Below are 4,687 nucleotides of genomic sequence, written 5' to 3'. Positions count from 1 at the left end.
CACTGTCGATTGGTCTATATCCAGCCCAAGTCGGTATCATACATCAGTGGTTTTCATGTCAAGGACCCCCAAATTGACACTTATCAGCCCGCGGATCCCCATTTGAAAAGATATGCCAGGGACCCCATAAGAGAAGATTTTTAGGGCTCTCTAGCAGTGATTTCCAACCATTTTAATTTCAAGGACCCCCAGTTTGACATGCATTAGGCTGCAGACCCCCATTGTATGGCATTTATATCTCTGGGACCCCAATTCATATTGTAAAATCAATGTTAATTTAACTCTGAGAGTGTACAAATGGAACCAAATGGACCCGTTAGGGTCCATTTGGTTCCATTTGTACACTCTCAGAGTTACAGACCCATAAGGGTCCATTTGGTTCCTATCCATCATTTGGCTGGGGACCCCCTGGAACCCCCTCAAGTACCCCTGGGGGTCCCCGGACCCCACTTTGAGAACAAATGCCATCAGCGTTAATGCAAGCGAGAGAAACGTGAATAAAACACAATATGCAAGTATATTTGGGAAGCGGCTTAGTTTGGGTTGAGTTGCTGGCTCGTCATAGCAGAGAGGTGTGTAGGCGCAACTGCGCCGCTGGAATCCGGGGAGCAGGGGCGCACTTATGGTGCTGCTGGCCGCGGAGATGGTTGCTGGTGGTGGCGGGTCTGGCGTTGTGGTGGGCGCTGCTGGTTGTGGCCCCACTGGCCCCCCACCAGCAGCCGCTGGTGCCTGGCAAGAGAACTGGTTTGACGGGGAAACCGTTTTTTAATGGCCACCCATTAACAATTCGGCCGAATGCAAATAAGCCCGATTTGAAAACAAAGGCGAATTTCTGTGGTTGGCAACAACAGAATAGGGTGAGGGGTGCTAATGTTCTTATGTTGATTTTTTTTGTTTTTCTTTCCCCTGGGGGAGCAGAGTTTTATTGGTGCTCAAAGTGGGGTCTGGGGACACCCCTGGGGCCCAGGGGTGTCCCCAGACCCCACATTGAGCACCAATGCGCTCATCTTCAACAGGAGTTGGATGGGATGAATAATGAATACATAAACGCATTTTGATTGGTCAAAGGTCTAGCAGTCGCCAGCGAATTTCCGCAAAATACGACTGCTGTCCGAATAAATAAAAGACGCATTTTCGAATTAATGAGGCCATAACATAACATAAATAATGGGAACAAACGATACCGAACAAACTTCAGTAATATTTCTCTGGCGGAGCTGCAGCTGATATAGATATAGATATAGATAAAGATATAGCTTACAATGGCGAAACAATATTATTTATTATTATTAGGCTATTTAGTTAATTTAATGCGGGGTATTTAGAAACAAATATTAATATCTAAATTGTATCAATGCCACTAACATGGATACATGCATGTGATAATAATGTTATATTTTTTAGGCTACACGATCACACAACGCGATGCAGCACATATATCAGGCGTTCACATCATGCGGTGCAGCACACCACATATAATCACGCCTGCTTTCTGCGCTGAACGCACGCACACACGCACGCACGCACGCACGCACGCACGCATAAAAAAAAACCAAGTCACATTACACGACACGTTCACACGCTGATGCAACACGGCACGCTTGCTTTCGTGTAGTGTATGCGCAGAACGCACGCACACACACACGCACGCACGCATTAAAAAAAATCACACGTTCATGTGACGCGTCAAGGTTTGACGTGGCACGGAACGAGCGCCATAGTGTGTGTGTGTGTGTGTGTGTGTGTGTGTGTGTGTGTGTGTGTGTGTGTGTGTGTGTGTGTGTGTGTGTGTGTGCGCGCGCGTGCGTAATGCTCTGCCTTATATGCACTTTGTAACAGGCTGTTTTCCCATTATCTGACTTTATGTCCTTTGTACATCTTGTACTTCTGTTTATGTGGACATATATACATATTTCAAATGTGTGTGTACTTCTATTACTATACTTGTGAGGGTCAAATGTCCCCACAAGTATAGAATGTGAGAAACAAGCATTCTGAAGACAATTTTCTCAGTTACGTTAGGTTCTGTTAAAAATATATATTTTTAGTAATAGATTCAGGTTGAGGTTATAGTGTTAGGATTTTAGAGGTTAGGTTCAAGGGTTAAGTTATTATGTTGAAAAACGTTTTAAAATAGTTTAAATAGCTGATCTACAAGCTCACAACGTGTCGATGTATCGGCTGTTTGAATAATTTTACTGTTTTTCAAAACAGTAAAATATGGCTGCTGAAATAGTGAAAACAGACGATCTACATGTAGATCGGCTATTTGAACTATTTTAAATGTTTTTCAAAATGGTAAAAAAAAAACAGTTTATTTAAAAAACACAGAAAAGCTGTAGCTGTAGTTACTATATTGTTTTTAAGGAGGAGAACAGAACAGGTGTGGAGGGCAATTGGACTGCGCTCTGATAAAATCTTTATCAATTTGATCACATTGCAAAAGACTGAAATGATTATGAATGATCCTTCTCACAATGTTCTTTTCCATTAAGGTCATCAGGGTGATAAATGGCTCAGGGAAACTCAAATACTGATGTGGTGCCAAATCTGTCCCTACATTCACAACGTTTACAATGTGGTTGTGTAACAATTTTTATTGGATGACAGATTAAAAAGATAGATACAAAATATACAGACTCAGTATGTGAACTCCTTTATAAAGCATATCTTTCAATGTAAAGGGAATATTGCCTTCTGATTACCTTACACTGTAAGGTACAGTATCTGCAAATAGTAACTAACGTTTTTGAAATAATCGGAGTGGAGTAAAAATTGAGAAGGTGTCACAAAACCTCACAGACAACTGCTTTTCATCCGGAACAATTCTGTGCCCAATTGAACAAACTGAAATCAGAATTTGGCCGTAGATTTGTTGAGGTACAAGGCATGAGTTAAGTAGCTGCTTTTGTATCAAACCCTTTCCTCAGTATTGACATTGAACAGCTGTAAGTTAAAATGCAGGATGTGTTTGCATTAACTACAGTTGTTGAAATGGAGATTTTTGAACTACTAACTGACTACCAACTGGAGGGCAGAGCTAGAAACCTGGTCACTTGTGAAGTATCCCCTGGTTTTGTCTTGTGCACTTAAGCTGCATGCCTACTTGAAAATAATAAAATCTAAGTTTAGAACTTGTATGACTGACTCACATCTTAATGACTGCCTCAGACTGGCATTCACTAAGTATCAACCAGATTTCAAAAGGCTTGCAGATAATGTGCAGTCACAGAAGTCTCATTAAAGGTGGGCTGATCCTGAGAGTATTGTATCTGTCACCATATCTGTGCAAATATGGTCATGGATGCATATTTGTCATTTGAACAGAATATCTGTAAATGTGAAAATTCTGAGAAATTGAGAACTGAGAAACTAAATATTGTGTATTGAATAACTCAACAAAGAAGTTTATTTGTCCTAATATTTATATTTCTAATACGGTTTTCTTAATATTTAGGCATTGATTATATAACTATCATCTTTATTCTTATTTAAACTACTAGTCTTTGTGTGGATGTATGCACATGCATTGAGCCTGTCAGAAATTGCAATCGTGACAAGTGTTTTTTTTTAAACATATTTTAGTGGTAGATCACGGCTTACAATTGGAAAAAAAATGTGCTCTTGGGCTTGAAAAGGTTGGTTACCACTGGTCTAAAGCCTTCTTTGTGACCACATCTCCTCTCGTGATGTGAAAGGGTCTTTCCAAGTTCCGTTTCTAGTTTTACGACATTGCTGAGAGGTCAGACACTGGTCACTGAGTACAGTAGCAATTCCACTAAATGAGAAAAGGGCTATGGATTGCAAACCGTAAACTTAGAAAGATGTAAACAAGTAGAGCCTTGTTGCACAGAGTGCAGCGTGAGTGGATCGTTTAGCCAAGTGTGTTTGTTCTCCCGCACAGTGAGTAGGCTACACCTATTCAGACAATGTGCCACAATGTTATGGACTGTTGAATGTTGACCAATTGAAGCCATTCTCACCTGTTTGTTTGTCCCTGAAATTATAAGCAGCATTATTGACTACTGAATTGAATTATGAATAATGATTTGGATCGATTTCATTCTGAAGAGTTATTTATTGTTTTCTATTGCAATAGGTACTTGACAATACATTGAATTTACTATTTTGTTTATTGAATATGTTAATTGATTCCAAATAGGCCTCTGTTCTTTTCTGTACGGCACACATACAACAGACTGGCTTCAGTAAATATGCCACATAGAGGCTGAACGATCACTGTCTCCGCCTCCTCCTTCTGATCCGTGTCCCTTGTCACTTAACCTGAACTGTACCCAAATACTTGGCTAATTAGACATAATGGCTAATTTATACAACTATAACTCAGGCAAGTCCTATATGGCTTTAGCTTGATTTAACGTCATTATGTTGTAAAAAAATGACATAGAAAAAACATAAGGGGAATTTTGAGGCAGCACTTAGAGAACTGGTAATATTTGACTAGGAAAAATACTTCTCTGACTATGCTGTAAACACTAAATGGAGATGAATAAAGTTTAAGTTAAACGAAATAGAGATTAAGTATGTGCCAATAGCAGGAGCAGGTCATTGAATAAGAAGTAAACTTTCCCTTAGATAGTAGCCTATTACAAAAAATGTAATTAAGGAGAAAAAAAAACTCCATTGCAAGAAAGGGTATGACATTTTTTTATCCAGGGGTACAAAA

Source organism: Gymnoscopelus microlampas, assembly GCF_963454915.1.
Source record: "Gymnoscopelus microlampas genome assembly, chromosome: 11".
In the NCBI taxonomy this organism is placed as follows: domain Eukaryota; kingdom Metazoa; phylum Chordata; class Actinopteri; order Myctophiformes; family Myctophidae; genus Gymnoscopelus; species Gymnoscopelus microlampas.
This window is presented reverse-complemented; position numbering follows the sequence as displayed.